Source organism: Orcinus orca, chromosome 17, assembly GCF_937001465.1.
Source record: "Orcinus orca chromosome 17, mOrcOrc1.1, whole genome shotgun sequence".
Taxonomy (NCBI): Eukaryota; Metazoa; Chordata; class Mammalia; order Artiodactyla; family Delphinidae; genus Orcinus; species Orcinus orca.
The window spans coordinates 37637710-37657422 of NC_064575.1; the positions used below are offsets into that span (position 1 = coordinate 37637710).

Consider the following 19713-nt stretch of genomic DNA (forward strand, 5'->3'; position numbering starts at 1 on the left):
TGCTAGTTGTTTGGCCTAGGGTTTCCAGCACTGTAGCTTGCTGGTCGTTGAGTGGAGCTGGGTGTTAGCGTTTAGATGGAGATCTCTGGGAGAGCTTTCGCCTTTTGATATTACGTGGTGCTGGGGGGGGTCTCTCGTGGACCAGTGTCCTGAACTTGGCTCTCCTGCCTCAGAGGCACAGGCCTGACACCCTTCAGAGCACCAAGACCCTGTCAGCCACACGGCTCAGAACAAAAGGGAGAAAAAAAGAAAGAAAGTAAAAAATAAAATAAAGTTATTAAAATAAAAAAAATTAAAATTTTTTAAAAATTAAAAAGTAATTTAAAAAAAGAAAGAAAGAAGAGAGCAACCAAACCAAAAAAGAAATCCACCAATGATAACAAGCCCTATAAACTGTACTAAAAAGCAAAGAAACAAAAGACGTACAGACAGAACCATAGGACAAATGGTATAAGCAAAGCTATACAGACAAAAATCACAGAAAGTCCACCGCCTCAATTTTGGGATGATTCATTGTCTATTCAGGTATTCCACTGCTGGGATAGATTTCCCTTTTTCTTCTTTGTTTGCACAGCTCCTGGGGCTCAGCTTTGGATTTGGCCCCGCCTCTGCGTGTAGGTCACCTGAGGGCGTCTTTTCTTCACCCAGACAGTACAGGGTTAAAGGAGCAGCTGCTTCGGGGGCTCTGGCTCACTCAGGCCGGGGGGAGGTTGGGGTACGGAGTGCGGGGCAAGCGAGCCTGCCGCAGCAGAGGCCAGCATGATGTTGCACCAGCCTGAGGCGTGCTGTGGGTTCGCCCGCGGAAGTTGTCCCTGGAATTCGGGACCCTGGCAATGGCGGGCTGCAAAGGCTCCCGGGAGGGGAAGTGTGGACAGTGGCTTGTGCTTTCACACAGGATTCTTGGTGGCTGCAGCAGCAGCCTTAGCATCTTATGCCTGTTTCTGGGGTCCGCGCTGATAGCCGCGGCTCACGCCCATCTCTGGAGCTCGTTTCGGCAGTGCTTTATTAATCCCCTCTTCTTGTGCACCCCGAAACAGTGGTGTCTTGCCTCTTAGGCAGATCCAGACATTTTCCTGGACTCCCTCCCAGCTAGCTGTGGCACACTAGCCCCCTTCAGGCTGTGTTCACGCAGCCAACCCCAGTCCTCTCCCTGGGATCTCACCTCTGAAGCCCGAGCCTCAGCTCCCAGCCCCCACCTGCCCTGGCAGGTGAGCAGAGAAGCCTCTGAGGCTGGTGAGTGCTGGTCAGCACCGATCTGTGCGGGATGCTCTCCGCTTTGCCCTTCGCACCCCTGTTGCCGTGCTCTCCTCCGTGTCTCCAAAGCTTCCCCCCACCCACTGCTCCCTGTCTCTACCAGTGAAGGGGCTTCATAGTGTGTGGAAACTTTTCCTCCTTCACAGCTCCGTCCCAGAGGTGCAGGTCCCATCCCTATTCTTTTGTCTCTGTTTTTTCTTTTTTCTTTTGCCCTACCCAAGTACGTGGGGAGTTTTTTGCCTTTTGGGAAGTCTGAGGTCTTCTGCCAGTGTTTAGTAGGTGTTCTGTAGTTGTTCCACATGTAGATGTATTTCTGATGTATTTGTGGAGAGGAAGGTGATCTCCACGTCTTACTCCTCTGCCATCTTGAAGGTTCATTCCTATTTTAAATACTCTTCAGAGCACAATGTTTTAACTTTTATTTCTCTAAACATAATTATTTAATAATTAAGAGGTGTCAAAATATTACAGTTGGTTTTTCTTGTCATTCTGTTTGTTTGTTTGATCCCATATTGTATCTTGGAGATTTGGGGGCAACTTATATTCTGTAGCAGTATACAGTATATATGCACCATGTTTTAAAAATCTGATGTATAAATATTGAGTTTTACTGTCACCTAGATGGCAGATATGCAAAAAATAAATTCATTAAAATATTTCTAATGTCCTGGTTTTAAAATAGGGAGCACTTTCTCAATGTTCATGTCCTCACATAGTCATAAAGTTTCCTACTTTAACAAAAGTCACTTGGTTCTCTAAGCGCCAGTGAACTTGAATGTTAAATTTACAAGTTCATGCTAATGTGTTCTCTGCTAAATTTGGGAAATTTTCTTTCTGTGTATCCATTGATATTTCACTATTTATCATGGTGGTGTAAATGCTTGGGTTAGCTTGACCTAATGGCATCCAAATTCATGGAAATGAATGTGGAAATGGGACAATATAATTAAATATCTCAATTAATGGGCTTGATGCTCCTATTTCATTCTTCACACAATCATATTAAAAGTAGGGGTTTTTTTTATAACGTAAGACTTGGTTCTATATATAGTTCAGCCAGAAGTAAAATTATTCCTAAATCACCCTGTCTCTCAACCTAATGCATCAGCTTCAGCCTGTACACATGACAGTCAGACCTTGATTGGCTTTTTTCTCTTCCAACTGGTGGTGTAGACAGCAAACAGGAACCCTGTCTGAGAAGAGTTTGTGTATAGACCCAGAGAAAACTTTTAACATGGCACTGTTGTTTATGTTATGATCAACCAAATTTATTGATCCAGTCATTTATTTATTTGTTCTTACAAAGTCCTGTATTCATCCATCCATCACATTTCCTGAATACTTACCATGCACCAAATACTGAAAGTACAGTAATAAGCAAAACAGACATAGCCCACGTAGTCCCGGATTTCATAATTTGGAAAGCACAGCTGGACTAGAGTTACCCTTAGGAAAAATACGTTCAAATATAATTAGATAATCACACAAATATGTGAAATGAATAATAAACATATGATGCTGTAAAAGCAACGAGACCCAGTATTTTCAGGAGGTCAAAGAAAGGCTTTTTTGTGTCAGTGCCATTTGAACTGAGATGGGAAGGACGCATTAACTAAACAATGGCGGTGATGGGGAAAGTAATCACTAGCTATCTGACCTCAGACAGGTTACTTAACCAGTTTATGCATCAGTTTTCTCATCTATCAAATGACAGGGTTAATAGTACCTACTTTATAGGGTCTGGTGAGGATTTGGTAAGAGTTTAGGACTATGTTCACTCCATGGGCTCTATGTAAATATTACATATTGTTTTTACATGGCATTTTTACCCATAGCTTGCTAAGTTAGAAACATACTGAAGAAAATAAAAATAAATAATCCTGAATGTTGATTTCAGATTTATTCAAAGTAAGATGCAAGTGATAAATAAAACTTTCCATACAAAAAGTCACAATTCAGGTAGGGAGACAACATGGAAAATGTTGAAAGCGATGAAAATGATGATGTGAACTGCATACAATATATGCATTATGAAATGACACCTAGAAAAACTGGAAATCAATGAAGTTGTGTTAATTGCTGTTTTTTCTGGAAAGGGAAGATGGATGCTTGCAATAAACTTAAATGAAAGATTTTTTAAAATGGTGCCCTGGGAACAGAGAGGCACAAAAGCATGCTCATAATTTTGTGGCTTGGGCTGAAGCATTTCTCAAATGTCCTTGAAAGTTTCCAAAGACAGTCTTTCCTCAGGAAAGTATTTCTTCTGTGAGTAAATAATGTTCTTGCCTAGAAATGAAATGCAGTAATATATTACATTGCAAGTGAACTGTTAGCAAGACTGGCAGCAGAAGTTCAGAAACAAATGTCACATTGCAATCTAGAGTTTGAGGCTCTGTATCTGAACTTCCATAACTTCTAAAGGGATGCCCTTTGTATGAAATCAGAATAGTCCAGAGAAGAATTTTGACTTCTCTTTACTTAACTATTAGAAGGATTTATTTGGAATTATTATTGTGTCATGCATGTTCCGCCTTAAATTTTCTGTGGTTGAGTTGCACAATTGATAAGCTAAGGTTTCTTTTCACCATAAAAAGGCTCCTTTTAAGGAGTCCTATAATAATGACATTTAAAGTACTTGCTTGCTTTTGAAGAAAGCTTCATGCTTGGGCTTTCCTGGTGGTGCAGTGGTTGAGAGTCCGCCTGCCGATGCAGGGGACACAGGGTCGTGCCCCGGTCCGGGAAGATCCCACATGCCATGGAGCGGCTGGGCCCGTGAGCCATGGCTGCTGAGCCTGCGCATCCGGAGCCTGTGCTCCGCAACAGGAGAGGCCACAGCAGTGAGAGGCCCACGTACCGAGAAAAAAAAAAGAAAGCTTCATGCTTTCCAAAGTGCTTTATAAACGCATTTCTATGAGGCAGGTGGAACATGTCCTGTCAACAGTATTTTACAGAAAAGAAAATGGAGGCTGTAAAGGAAAGCTGCTTGGTCAAGGTCATTCAGTGCGTTAGGGAAGTTTTCAGCACAGGAGTACTCACAGATGAGCAGGGAATCCAGCAGGGAAAGCTTAAGGCTTTAGTCTATCTTTACACAAGTATTTTTGCATAAATGAAAAATTTGCCCAAAATGAAGTGCATTAGGTGCCTAGTACTGCCTTCTTTTCCTTTGAGTCTAGTGAGGGATATAGACTGAGCACATCCTATCCCAATGAAGATAACTTAGATTATTCCGAGGATGATCACTTGGGCTTCAGAATCTGAATTCCAGCTTGACCCCTTACATGAAGGAAGTTACTTAATCTTTCAGAGCCTGTTTCTCCATCCCTTAAATGGTAATTTTAATGTTTTCTTATATGTTTATCAACTCATTCACTTAACAAAGCACCTGCTAGATCTCAAGTACTCTGCTAAGAATGGTGAAGCTTTTCTAGGAAGCCAGAAGGCATCCTTCAGTGGATAGCGGAGGTCAAGAGAGGTTAGAGTTAACACTTGAATTTGACAGTGGGAGAAGATGAAAGATTCACACGGCAAGGAAAAGAGAAAAAGACTATTATACAGGTTAAAGAGCTAGACCTGGATATATTTGGAGTGACAAACTTTCTGAATTTTGATGTACCATACTTCCTGCCTCAGTTCCCACATCTTGGAAATGGGAATAATGATTAAACATGTTTCACAGTATTCATTTGGTAGAGATTAAATGAGGATTAAATAAGCATGGAAAGTGGCATAGGACAAATTTGATAAATTATTATGTATGAAAGTGTGTATAAATAAAATCAATTGCCATGACCCCTCTTCGTACCGAGTGATCACAGCACGCTTTAATTTTCTAGCTGAGTCTGGATATGGATTCGTAACTTTATTCAAACAGTGTATCAGGCACCACTTAACCTTTGGATTGGCTGGAAATTTTTGCTCCTCTGCTCTAATACAATTTAATTTTAATTTTGGTTTTTAAGGTACATGGGTATAAATAAGAGTGTTAAAGAAATGTATTTCAGATTTTAAATTCAAAAATGTAGAAAAACTTTCTTTTACTATTTTTCATTTTACCTTTGGGTGCACTGATCAGCTACTTTTTCTTCTGCACCCAGGCAAAAGGGATTCTGAAGAAAACACTTTAAAATTTTGATTTCATATATAAGATAGTGGGAGCCTCTGCCTGCTTGATTTACATTTGTGCTCACCTTCCACTTTATGCGGGAGGGGGCATACGAGTAAAGGAAATTTTTATATGATTTCAAGTTATTTAATTCCTGATATTATATTTAGCCATGATAGAGTGTTATGATTTGCCTACAACATCCATCCTTCCTTTTCTTGTACCTTACCTTGTCCAGAGAGGACTTGTGCCTGTTCTGCTTTGAATTTCTCAACCAGTTCAGCTGCTAAAATCACAGGTGAAGCTTAGTTTCTGCTGATTTAATCCACCCAATCGAGATAGAGTTTCTCATTTTATTCAGCAAATATTTACGATGCCTTAAAAAAAGATTTTTAAAAAAATGCATGGTCTTATTTGCTAATGCTGCTGGGAATTAATTAAGTTTTAGGTTCACAGTAAAATTGAGCACAAGGTACAGAGATTTCCCACACATTCCTCTGGTGGGAATGTAATAAATTGGTACAGCCACTGTGGAAAACAGTACGGAGGTCCCTCAAAAGCTAAAAATAGAATTACCATATGATCCAGCAATCCCACTCCTGGGCATATATCCAGACAAAACTATAATTCAAAAAGATACATGCACCCCAATGTTCGCAGCATCATAGAGGCGTTATTTATGATTGCCAAGACATGGAAACAACCTGAGTGTCCATCAACAGATCAATGGATAAAGAAGATTTTATATATATATATATATACACATATATATATATATATATATATGTATATATATATGTATATATATATAATTTAAATTTATATATTTGCATACATGTATATATATATATACTACTCAGCTATAAAAAAACATGAAATTAATTTTGCCATTTGCAGCAACATGGATGGACTTGGAGGGCATTATTCTAAGAGAAACAAGTCAGACAGAGAAAGGTAAATACTGTATGATAGCGCTTATATGTGGAATCTAAGAAATAAAACAAACTGGTGAATATAACATAAAAGAAGCAGACTCACAGATATAGAGAACAAACTAGTAATTGCCAGTGGGGGAGGGGGAAAGGCAATTTAAGAGTTGGAATTGGGAAGTGGGAAGTACAAACTATTTGGTGTAAAGTAGGCTCCAGGATGTATTATACAACAGGGGGAATATAGCCAATATTTTGTAATAAATGGAAAGTAGTCTTTAAAATTGTATAAAAATATTTTCTTTTTTAAAAAAGATACTTCTTAGCTGATAGAAGCTTTAGAAGTCTACAAAGGCAGATAATTTTAAAATTGCAGCATATAACTTCTGGAGCCTGGCTGACATTCTCATAGGAAGCTGCATGAAAATTACTTTCAAAGGCATTCATCACCTTAGCTTACAGGAGTCTGTTCCTTCAGTGTGTATTAGTCCATGGTGCATCCTTACTTTGACTTATCTGTGAGGTTCACCTCTCGCCCCCAGGAACAAAGCCTGCAGAGGGGCAACTTGTTTGGCTTGGGAGCCTGCCCAATATGAAAAGTTTGCAGGCAAAATCAGAAAGAACAGCTGCAGGAGGAGAGATGAGGGTTGCCGACAGCTAATGATTCAGAAAGCAATTTGCATGAGAGCCTTCTGCTTAACAGGAGGCAGCATGTGCTGGGCAATGGTTTACCATCCACTGCCAAGCTGGTTTCTACACCCTGAGTCCTCATTCCATCAAAACACGTGTCCTGAGGGAACGCCCAGCCACCAGCTTCTACTTACCTGAGTTAGCATGACCTGCCATCTAGAATTTCAGAGAACTTTTCATTTATTAACTCACATGAATCTACTTTATCCTGAGGCTCTGGATACTAGTCCCATGCAAACTGATTTAATAACAAACATTTAAGTGCAAATCCAAGGTCATCTAGATAATATTCTTTGACAGCTTATTGCATATGAGGCACTGCACTGTGCACTTTTTATAGCATATCGGACTTCCTCTGAAGTGGGTGGTTAAGTTTCCTGCCAAGGGATCCATACACAAGAAACGATCATCAGAAAAGACCAAAGTATTACTTATTACTAGTGAGCTAGCCGCTGTTACTTCATTTTGGAATTCTAATTGAGGCTTTCCTTCTCTCTCTCTCTTGCCCCCAAATCACAGATGACTAGGTCATGGGACAAGCTTAAGCTAACATGCCTTATTCTGTGAATCATAAGCTGAGCTACTGGGACAGAACCATGTGACACGTTTGTCCCTTTCAAATGTAATAATTCTACCCATTGCTCCGTAGATGTTCTGGTTACTGACCAATAACATTAACAATTCCTCTTCCCAGAATAGGATGGAGGGGAAAGGCACTGGATCTCCTATGCCTCCCAAACATGTGAAGGCCAAAGCATGGTGGGAGGAGAAGCATATCTCTTTGTAATATGTTTTATTCCCTGTTTTATAGATGTGCATATGGAAGATTAGAAAGGCTGAGTAACTTGTCCATGTCATGTAGCCCATGCTTTTAACTTTTTTATTATACCACTTACCCTTCTCACCTATCAATTTGCCTTTTATACTGATGTCCTGAGAAACAGACCACTGTATGGTATAGAAATGAACAACCATAAATAAGCTGGAAATGCATTTCTATTTACATTAACTAAGATAGTCACTTGTTTCTTTTAAGTGAGGTCCTCCGCCTTTTTAGGGACCTGAGTAAACTAACGATGTGCTTCCATTGATTAAACAAGAATTCTCCAATATTCCATAGAAGAATCATACATTTCTTTAAGCCCTGTGTATGCTTCTAGGGTTTAGATTCTAAATCAAATAGGTTTCTGTTTTTCATTAAAAAAAACAAACGCAGGATTTCATTTGTAAATTTATTAACTTTTTTTTTCTGTCTAGCAACAAGCAGTGACTGTTGTTGGGTTGGTGGACATAGTAGAGATGGCCATTCAGAAAATCACAAATTTTAGGAACTCTAGCGTTCATGTAGCTCAGAACTGTAAGAAGAGACCAGAGGAAGATCAACATGCTTTAAAGTATATTACAAATCAATATTGAAATAGAGCTTAACATATAATTCATCTGGAAAGAAGCTCAGAACATGATTGCCAGTTATTTAATATTCTGGTCAAAGATAATGGAAGCACTATTAAAGTATGGCATTTTGACTGCCATTGGAAAGGTCAGGTTTCAAACAGCAGTGCACTAGTTGTGCTCAAAATGACTAAAGAATGATGAATAATTAAGTGAAGAGGAAATGGGAGACCTGCATTCTAATCTTGTTTTGGCCACTGATGGGAATCATGTGGACTTTAAGGCCATCACACAGTCATTTACCACCTTGGTTTTCTCACCTGTAAAATGAGGGAGTGACTATAGTTCTTTAATAATCCTTGATGATCTTTAGCGCTATGATTCTAGAAGCATCTTGATTTAATACAGTTTGAGGATTTATGTCTAAACTCTAGCAAGCAGAAAAATGTTCTTTTATTTCTAAAATGGACTTGACATTGCGTTAACAGAGCAAATGAAATCTTTTGAAGATTGTTCAAAGAATCACCAACTTAAAATTCATCGCCATTGTTGGTTTTTATTGTCTGTTTAACTCTTACTAGATCTATAATAGTTTTATTTATTTTCCTTTGCACCTGGACTGGCAGCCTGTGTGGTTGGAGAAACACATCACCACTTATTTTAGATACTTTGTTATCAGAGCCAACTCTGTAATCTTCGCTCTGCCTGTGAATTTTTTATTTAATTTGATGTGTTTTTTCCTGGATTCATAGAATTTCCTTTTGTCATGATGCTTCTTTCCATTTATGGGACTGTAAATACAGCTGACTAAACCTCTCTAGTGGCCGAATACATATCAGGTCTTTTGTGTGAAGGATGCTAGCTAATCTTCCCGTTCATAGGCTGACTACATTTTTATTCATTTGCTTTTTTTCTACTCACCCCTGACAGTAGTATCTGTGGAATAAATAAAATAATGATACCTACTACTTATTTAACTCGGATCAGAAAACTTGACCTTTTCCTAATTTTTTACATTTGCTAGCTTTGTGGCAATATGCACCCCTATTTTTCTCTGAATCTCAGTTCACCCTCTACATGGGAATAATTATGCCTACCATACAACGTGGTGATCATAAAAGAAATTCTACCCATCTACTACCATATTGGGGAAAAATATTTGGATTGACTTTTACCAGACTTGGAGGCACATGTTTGCAGTGGCCTGTTTGAAAATACTGACTACAATGGGGTACAGTGGGATACTCTGAAGGCACCTTACAGAGGTAGATAATATCTCTCCCAGGGCATCAACGCTAAAAGTGAGAAGCATTTTGATTTCTCATCAAGAAAGAAATATTCTATGATGTTAATGGTTCTTAACTTTTGGTGATTCATTAAAATCTCCTGGGGAGAGTTTGATAATCTTAAAGCCCAGCCTGTAATTTATACCAATTAAATATGAATTTCTGGGGGTTGGACTGAGGCATTGGTATATTTTAAGGTTTGCAGAATGTAATGGTTAATTTTTAAGTGTCAATTCAACTATATCCTGAGATACACAGATACTTTGCTAAACATTATTTCTGGATGGGTCTGTTCCCAGATGAGATTAGCATTTGAATTGGTAGATGGAGTAAAGCAGATTTCCCTCCCCAGTGTAGGTGGGCCTCATCCAATCTCTTGAGGGCCCCAAAAGAATAAAAAGTCAGAGGAAAGGAGAATTTGCTCTCTCTGCCTGAGTGTTTGATCTGATCCCCTGCCCTCTGACTGTGGCTTACATCAGTTCTGAAAACTACACCCCTGGATTTCCTAGTTTCCAGCTTATATTTAATATACAATATATTTAATATTTAATATGTTTAATAGCAATTACATATGTTAAAGCAATTACATATATTACATTATATTTATTATATATCTCCTATTGGTTCTGTTTCTCTGGAGTACCCTGACTAATATGGTGCTTCCAATACACTGTAAATATTGAGAACTACTATATATGTTAAAATACTATGGCTAAGGTATTACAAAAGTGGATGCTCTGACAGTGTAGTTCTGCTTCTTAAATGGGCAACTCAATGAGGATAAGTAGCAATGTAAATTATTTTTTTCATTTTAAATGGTGGCCAGTCATATATATATATATATATATATGTAAACACTTTGGGAGGCTATAAGACACTAGTTAAAAGAACTTATAGGACATAAGCACTAAAACCACATCGACTCACCACTCAGTAGAAGGAATTCTAGGCCCAAGATATAGAAACCTCCATACCTGAATCATTGGAAAAGATGTAGAAAAGACACTAAAACTATTGAAAGTTTCAGAGATCCCTTGTGACCCTTTTGGAGGTCATGATATCAGGACTCACTGGCCCCTGAGTCTTGTTTTGTAATACAGAGAGGGACCCACAGTTACATAGTAAATTGACACCTGAGACTTTTTTTTTTCAGCTAGAAGTGGAAAGGAGAAATATCTTTCACTGAAGCAGAGAGTAGAGGTATAAGTGGGGAAGACAAGGTAAAGAAAGAGAAAAGAAAATAATCCATTTAGAGAAGACTTGCTCTTGGGGCAAGCCCTGGACATATAGTCATTTATATATCCTATTTCAGGATACATTGCATGCTTTACTGTAAGTAAGCATTTAATGATTTGTCTTCCACATACTTTGTTTCATTAAAGAGATTCACTTCTGCTGGCATTTTGTTTCATGGGATCCCAGGCCCTTAGCATAGTCGCTTAGTAAAGTATTTGTGGAATGAATCAGTCAATATGTCCTCAAACTCAGTACCCTTCTCAAATCAGTTACCTGCTTTATACCATAACTGAGATTATATTATCATAGTGTTAGGACTCAAAGGGAAATATGATCTCGATTTTAGGGTGAGCGGCGAAGCTGCCGAGCGCCCGCGTCGCTGCCGCGGCCGCAAGACAGACGACCCCCAAAGCCCCTCGCCTGGCTCGGACCAACGGAGCCGGCAGCCCAGCACTCCGGTGAGTGGCGCCTCCTCCCCAGCCCTAGACCCCCGCTGGGGACGGGCCGGCCGGGCTCTTTTGTGCAGCGCACCGGGGGTGCTCTGCGCCCCCTCCGCGCGCCCGGGTCCGGTCCGCCGGACCCCGTGGCTGCGGTGCCCGCGGTGCGATCGGTCTTTGTTTCCACCGGGGCCCGCGGCTCCGCTGGGCTGGGCTCGAAGCCTGGCAGGCAGCGCCGGGAAGGGGGAGGGGGAGGTGGACGAGAAGGGGGCGCGGGGAGGGGGGGTTCCCGGGTTTCCTGGCCGCCCCGCGGCTCCCCCGGCTCGGGGGCGAGGTGCGCGCCCAGCGCTGCTGCGCGCCCCCTCCTCCTTCCCCCTCCCTCCGTCTTTGGATTTAAAACTGCAATTTGCTCTCCAGCTTGCTGAGTGTGTGGCGGGGGTGGGTGAGGGGGGGGGGACCGTGGGACCGGAGAACAAGGATTTTAGGAACGGCCCTGGGAAAGGGGGAGACTGCGGAAGGAGGAGCCCTTCCCCTTCAACCCCCAAATCCCAAGGTTCTGCTGGTGCTCTGGGAGTTGAGAGGCGGGGACCTAATGACCAGGAGCGGGTGTGGGGCGGAGGAGGGATTTGGGGGGGCCAGGGCCGTAGGGGTTGGGCCGCGTGCCCGGTTACCTGGTGAACAAAGTCGGCTCACTTTTGCATAAATAAATAAATAATCGCCTATCAATGCGTTTCCTCTGAGGCTCTGATGGAATCGGCCCCCTCTTCCCCAGGGGGTGGGGTGCTGAGTGACAGCTGTCAGCCCCCTGGGCCGGTAGCTGGGGGTGAATTGCAGAATCCCTCTGCTTTCTGGCTAAGGGCGCATTCCCCTGCTGGGTCCTGGTCCCCAGGCAGAGCCAGAGGGGCAGAGGGCTGGCCCTGAGTCTAGGAAATAACCTTGTTTCCTGTTCTACAGGAAAAGGGACAGCAACCCAGAGTTTGGGGGCTGGGGATGAAGACTTATGGGAGCTGGAGGGGTTCCCCAGCAGCCTGGCCCCCCAGCCTCCTGCCAGGCGAAGGGGCCAGCTGAGGGAGGAAGGATGTGGGCCTTGCTGGCCGGAGGCGGGAGCTGGGGCCGTCCCTGAGACGGGCAGCGGGCACTGAGAGGGAGGAGGTAGAGAGAGAAGCGGGGGCGGGAATTCTCTACTGCAGACCCTGGGGGCCAGGGCCAGATGTGGAGGGGTGAGGAGTCCCCCCTCCCTCCTAGCTTGGGGGCCCTGGGGCTGGGCGGGGCTGAGCCTGGTGCCCTCCGTTCTGCACCAGTGCCTGACTGGCAGGGCCAGCTGAATTTGGGCCCAGGCGTCACCCTGGGAGGTAGGGCCAGGCTGCACCAGCCTGGCCCCTGAGCACAAGGAGGGACCCTTGGGGGGCCTGTGCCTGTCTGGCTGGGCAGGCGTTTCCCGCTGGACCAGTTGGTGTCGGGCGGGACTTGGCCCCAGTTCCCTGGGCAGAGCTCAGGATGTGAGGACAAGTTTGCCTCCGGGTCAGGGTGGCCACATTTCGTCCGCTGCTGCCGCCGGCGGGGCGGGGACATGCACCCGGGCCTGGGCAGAGTCCTGCCAGGAGCATTTGGGGTGTTTCTATTGTTGGCTTGTTCCTGTTCCGTGTGGTCCGGTGTGTGTAGCTGTGTGAGCTGGGGCTGTAGGTGACAGATTACCAGTTGGTCGTCCCCCACCCACACACAGCCCCCACCCCTGCCGCCTGGAGGGGCAGGCTGGGTTGTGGTGGTGAGCTGCAGGGGGACCCCCCAGGTGGCATGTGCCTGCAGCTTGCCATCTCCCTCCTTTGAGCAGATGTATATTTTTATAGTAATGGAAAATCAAACTGGATAGTAAGTTGAAGTCATTTTTTTCTTCTGCTGTGTCAATAGTTGGAATAACCCCTAGAGACTAGTGAACTTCTTGCCCCAGAGCTCCTACCCTCCAGAGGTTGCAAAGATCAGTGAGGGCATGAGCTTTGGGGGACCAGTTCAAACCAGTGACTCTTGTCCCTCTTGGTCTGGCATTGGGGCAGGTGCCCAGGTGGGCGGGCATTGCCCCCTCCCCAGGCATTCCCCCCACACCCCACCCCACCCCAGGTGTAGTCTGTCCTCTCAGCCACCTCCTTGGTCAGTGCCTAAGCTGTGCCCAAGCCCTCAGGGACCTTCTCCTGGTGGGCTCTCTCCCCCTGCCTGGGCTCCCGGCCCACGTGTTGATATTTATTTTCTGTAGTAAAATCCATTTTTAATGCCGTTACTTTTGAAATAATATAGAGAGAAACAAATGTGATGTGTTTAAGTTGCCCTCTGTGAGTTTTTAATGTGATCTATGGCTGAGGTAGCGATGGAAGGAGCTGTTCGGCTTGGAGGAATTTGGTGTCATAAAGAAAAAGAGCTTGCTGTTTATTATGGTTGCTGGGCTGGGGGGTCTGGAACAGGGTCGTGGGGGCAGGGAGCCCCAGCACCCCCAGGTGCTGTGGATGGACAGGGTTGCTTCTCAGTTTGAAGGTGCGTGGGTTCCAGGATTGTTTTGCATTGCTCCCCAGCCCTTGATGGGGCCTTTGGTGAGGGGGCTTGGGAGCTGGGGGGCTTTGTCCCCTCCCATTCTACCTGGTTAGATTGGGGCAAGGGAGGCTTATGGAACCCCCTGCTGAGCTAAGTGGAGGTGTACTGTAGGGAGGATGGATTTGGATTCTACAGGAGATTAAGAGACAGAGACGGGATCTTTACCTGCTTGGTGTGGCTGTGCTGGAGGCTTGCGGGGCAAACTGTCCCTGGCAGAAGACCTTTTTTTATAGGGGGAGCTGATCTGGACCGGCAGAGCCCCAGAGGGACATTGCTTGTTCTCTATCAGCCTGGAGCGCTGGCTCGAGCCACTACCTCCTCTTGCCTCTGTTCCCCATTGGACAGGGGCTTCCTCCAGGCAAACCTGATCCCCCTCACTTCCCCTCTTCTCTGCTCTGCCCCACCCCAAGTCAACTTCTTTTTTTTTGGTTTGTGGAATACAGAGCTCTGTGCCTCAGGCCAGCCACCCAAGACCACAGGGTGCCATGCCTTCATACCAGATGCCCAGGCACTTCTGGTATGATTAGTGAGGTCAAGCAGACTCACCATTATGGGATGGAGCCCAGCTCTGCCTCTGGGTCCCCTGGGTCTCTTGGGACAGAGCCGGGGAGGGGGAAGCCAGGATGGGGTGGAGCTGGGAACTGAATGGGGGGAGCAATGGTAACATTGTTGCTAATGTCAGCAGATGGGCCCCCCAGGGAGAGAGCTGGGGGAGGTGGGGAGGAAAGAGACCCAGAGAGCCCGACATGAGGTGGAAAGAGGAAAAGATGGTGACAGAAGCCAGTGATGAGGGGGTGAGAGAGAAAACGGTCAAGGAGAAGAGCCAGGATCACAGCCCCTGGAGATGGCATCCAGGGGACCAAGAAGGCCTAGGCATGTGCCACTCCCCACCCCACAGCCCAAAATGAGCGGGCACTGAGAGCCTCTCACCCAAGATCAATTGCTGCTAGGATAGTATCTGAAGGAGAGACAAGCAAACGTCTCTGGGAAAAGGGAGGAGGACAGGTGGGAGAGAGAGAGAAGGAAGCTCTCCCACAGGAGGAGGGAGAACGGGGAGACAGGGGGATTCCAGGGGTCACTTGACTAATGCTCCTGCCCCAGGGCAGTGTCTCCCCACTCCCCAAATGTCTGGGAACAGAGCCGACCTCTTCTTTGGACCTGGGGGCGGAGCCTGAGGCAGGTACAGCACCCCACAGGTTGTGGGCCCTCTGTCAGGAGGCACCGGACTTTTAAAAGCGGGGAACATTAGGACTGTTAGAGACACCAGGGGTGTCATCCGGTTGGATCCCCCCCACCTTGTTTGACAGGAGGAAATCCAGTCTAGAGGGGCCCCCTCCCCTTGCTTGCCTGGGACCTAGGCTCTTTCCGTCCACTCTGTATAGTTAGAGAGCTGGAACAGCTGCAGGGGGACTCCTGGGTGCGGAGGGGGCCAGAGCCTGGGGAGAGGAGCAGGCGGGCACCCTTGTGGCCAGAGCCCCCCCAGGGAAGGGGGAGGCGCCGCTGCCGGGAGAGAGGGAGGGAGGGGAGAGAGGAGGGGAAACAGTGAGTCAGGCTTCCAAGAGCTGAGGATGAGAGAGCCAGAGCTGGGAGGGAGAGGGCAGGGAGGGCTGCTCAGAAGTGAGGAGAGGGAGGGAGCCAGCCCCTGGCCCTGGCCCAGCGGTAGGGCTGTGCAGGGCTGTGCAGCCAACATGGACTTTGCCCGTGGCAGGTCAGGAAGGAGCCAGATTCTGCCCCTGTGGCATCCTTTTCATTCCCTATTCCTCATTTATGATCCCACCCCAGGGTCTCAGGAAGAATGACTGACTGTGTCATCCCATCCCTTCCTCAGTTTCCCCATCTATTGTGGGATTTGGACTGTGAGCTCTTCTTAGAGAGGGAGGAACAGAGCTTCCTGGGAAGTGTTGGGGGTACTTCCTCCAGCTGCTGGCTTTGTGCCGGGGGCCCTGCTGGAGGCTGCCACCAGTAGGGTGCAGGTCTCCACGGTAGGGCTCCTCTTGAGCCCTCAGAGTTGCTGGGCCAGGGAGTGGCGGTGGTGGGCCACGAGTGCTGGGGTGCAGTGTGTGTGTGTGTGGTGCCGGGCTGGCAATGGTAGGTGGACTGCCTGGGGCCTCTCAGGATGGCCAGGGCGTAGACAGGGCCACGAACTCCAGATGTCCAGAGCCAACCTCCATTTGGGGAGGGAGGAGACACCCTTGTGATCCACCCCCCTCCGCCTTATCCCTGTGGGTCAGAGGTTCTGGGGCAGCTGGGAGGTAGGAATGGTCCCTGTGGGAGCTGGTGAGAACTGCCTATGGGGCCCCTCGTGTCCGGAGCTGGGACCAGCACTGGAGGGATCCCCAGGGACTGCCTGGGAGGGAGGAGGGAAGGAGCCCCCCTCCCACCCATCTGACAGGAAGCTATGGCTTCGTCCAAGGCCTGGCATCCCCCAGCCCTTCCCTCCTGGATCCCCAGCATCTCTTCCATTGGTGAGGGGATGAGGGAGGTGGGCACTGAAGCTTCCTCTCCTACAGGGCCTGGCTTTGGGGGGAACGGTGAAGTGAAGGCAAAGTGAGGCCCCCTGCCTCCCCCTACGCGCGCACACACAGACTGAGCTGCAGTGAGGCCCTGCTTTCTCCTCTCTCTGCTCTGGCTTGGGAGCCCAGGGGAGGGGCCACTTCTGCAGCTGGCTGGCCCCGAACTCCCAGCTCAGCCAGCTGCTACTGAAGCTTCCAGAAGCTGCAGCTCTGCACCCCCTCCCCGCCCCCTGAGCCAGGAGAGGCCTTTGCTGACCTGGGGGAGGGTGTCTTGGTGAGCGAGTGGGCACCCTTAGAAGGACTAGCACAGACAACCAGACAGATGGGTGGCGGAGCAGATGGACAGAGACACCCACGCACAGGCAGACGGAGAGAGACAGACAGATGGACCAGGACTGGGAGAGACGGACATACAGAGGTGCTGGCAGAGACAGGAGTCAGAAAAATGGAAGGGCCTGGGGAGAGAGTAACAGACAGGCAGAGACAGCGACTTGGAGACAGGGAGATCCAAGGGGGGAGACAAGGTGACTGAGATGGGAGAAGGAGAGATATGGGGGAGAGAGGGAGGGGCAGGAAGAGATAAAGAAAGGGGGAAACCCAGACCGAGAGAAAGAGAGAGGAGAGACTGAAGGCTACAAACCACAAACAAGGATTTGATGAGAATCTGGAAGGTGTTTTCTCCTGCTTCCCTCCCCAAACCCCCAGACCAGCCAAGTCTCCATTCCTTCCACCCTCGGCTCAGTTTCCAGCTGCTAAAGAGGTCAGGGAGAAAGAGAGAGAGGAAGACACACACACACACACACACACACACACACACACACACACACACACACACACACACACACACACACACACACACACACACACACACACACACACACACACACACACACACACACTCTCCCCCCAGATCCTAGAGACCCCTTTCCCCTGATCTCTTTGTAGGGGGAGGGAGTTGCGGAGGGTGCCTCTCCTAGCCCTGACCCCTACTCACAAATGTACATACCACTTGTCTGAGAAAATATCCCAGAATACTTCCCACTCACTCCCCACTCACACTCACTGTGTGTCTCCTTGTGTAAGTGCACCCCCCCATACTCACGCCTGTCCACAGGGGCCTGGCCTCACACACACTCACAAATACACATTTTGTGGCATACATGTCTCTGCTCTCACACTCATCTTGAATCTCACAAACATAACCGGTGAACCTGTCCCTATGCTTTCTTACCCATACAGGCAGTGACACACAGGCCTCATCGTGGCTTCTCAAAACATGTTGATACACACACATACACAGTCACACTCTCACACAACAGTGGCAGTCACCCCAGAGCCGAGAGAGGACTCTTTCTCTCTGGAGGGGAAGATCAGGGTTCCCAGGGAGCCATGGTGTCATGGTGGGGGGGTATGCCCCCCACTCTGACCTAGCTGGCAGGGCAGGGAGGCAGGAGACACTTTCAGCCGGTGGCAGCCTTCCTGCAGGGCCTGGCCTGGACACAGAGAAACTGGCTGGTGTGAAAGAGCTGAGAGCTGGTGAGAGTGGGTATGCACGTGTACAAACATGTGCGCGTATGTACAGGTATAAGGGATGGTGAGTGTCTGTTACAATGTATATGAGAGAGACTGAGTGCATATGAGGTGGGATATGGGTGTGACAGGGAGATCCACTCCCCAAGGTGTGTGGAGTGTGTGGGTGTGGGTGTGACAGCTACTTGTCGGGTATGTCTGTGTGGAGGCATGTATATGTGACAGGTGCATGTGGCTGTACCTGGCTTTGCAGTGTGCGGGTGTGTGTCATGGGCGTACACATGTGAAGGACTGGGACTCTGGGGCTGAGGGCATGTGTACCAGGGTGCAGTGTTCTGCAGATGTGAAGGTGTGGGGGATGTTTGCGTGTGAGTGTAGTGTAGGCAGGGGTGCATGGATGAGGGGGTAGCTGCCTGTGTGAGGCTGTGAGCTCGTAGCCTGGGTTGGAGGGCTGTTTTCCAAGGCAAGGATGCTGCTTGAACAGAGGCCACCGGCATGAACACATGCGAAGGGGCTCCAAGGCACACAGTTGGGCGCTGACCCGCACAGACGTACAAGGACAGACATACCCGCCCCTGTCCTCCTTCTTGGTCTCTCCTGGCGTCAGTGGTTTTCAAAGGAGCCTCCACAAGGACTGTGTGCTGTGCAGTTCCCCCCACCCCCCAGCCCGTGCCTCTTCAAACACAGGGATGCCCTCCAGGCAACTTTGTGGAGGCTCCTGCCTCGACCATCTGAAGGCAGATGGGTGGGCTGGGATCTGCTGCCGCCCCCCCAGGGAGCGAGGAGGCGGCACTGCTCCTTCAGCCTGGGCACAGGAAGAGACAGATGGGCTGTCTGTCTCGACACCCGGACGTGGGGTCTGGGGGTAGGCGGGCACCACCGGCAGAGGGGCTCTAGCGGGCAGCCCCCAGGTGGGCCCCTGAGCAAAGGCCAGGACTCTGCCCTTCACCTCCTCAGAGGGGCACCCGCCCTCACCCCGCAGCCCCATCACCTGTCTGGGCACAGGGGCCCAACTCCAGCCCCTTGTACCTCCTAAATACACAACCACTTCCCCACTCACAGCTCCAGCACCCCTAAACACACAGCCCCAGCACGCCCCCAAACACACAACCACCACATGCCTACCCACCCAAACACATATTACAGCCCTAGTACTTAACCAAAACCCAGATGTTTATGACCCCCAATATACCCCCAGACACCCCAACACACACACAAGGCTTCTACCACATCCTGAAACAGATCAACTCTTCCTCCAATCCCAGCACCTCCCCAGATACACCCAGGACCCTACTGTAGCCCTAATACCTTCCACACACTCAGGTTCTCAGAGTCCCAGCACCTAACCAGACACCCACAGGCTCTCCCGACGGCCCCAGCGTTTCCCTCCGCTGCAGCTCATCACGTCCCCAGACACATTGATACAGCCCCCTACACCTTTCCAAACTCTCCCTGCGACATACACGTACACACACCGCCTCAACACCCACGCAGAGGAGGACACCCCTGTAGCCACACCATTTACCTCAAACACACAGACACGGTGCATCTTTGAACAGTAATGTCCCCTCAGCTTCTCGTACCTTCCAGGCCGTGCACGTGCATGCGCATCCCGCACACGCACACCCCCCCCCCCCCCAGATCCCAGCACCTCCGCAAACAAGCAGTCCTCTGTGTGTTCCCCAGCAAGCTGCAGCTCCAGTACTTTCCTCAGCCATCCAAGGGCCCAGGGACAGCCCCACCCCTCTCCAGACACCAGTCCCG

The 19713-nt window shown here is 47.9% G+C and overlaps 1 protein-coding gene and 1 long non-coding RNA gene across 4 annotated transcripts in view; one reads left to right on the forward strand and one right to left on the reverse strand.

Moving 5' to 3' along the window:
- The window catches only part of LOC125961819 (metabotropic glutamate receptor 7-like), a 325017-nt gene that overhangs the window by 168611 nt on the left and 136693 nt on the right, over positions 1 to 19713 (reverse strand). The window lies entirely within an intron of this gene.
- LOC125961832 (uncharacterized) overlaps positions 1 to 19713 on the forward strand; it is an 88401-nt gene that overhangs the window by 54879 nt on the left and 13809 nt on the right. The gene's annotated exons all lie outside the window — the stretch shown is intronic.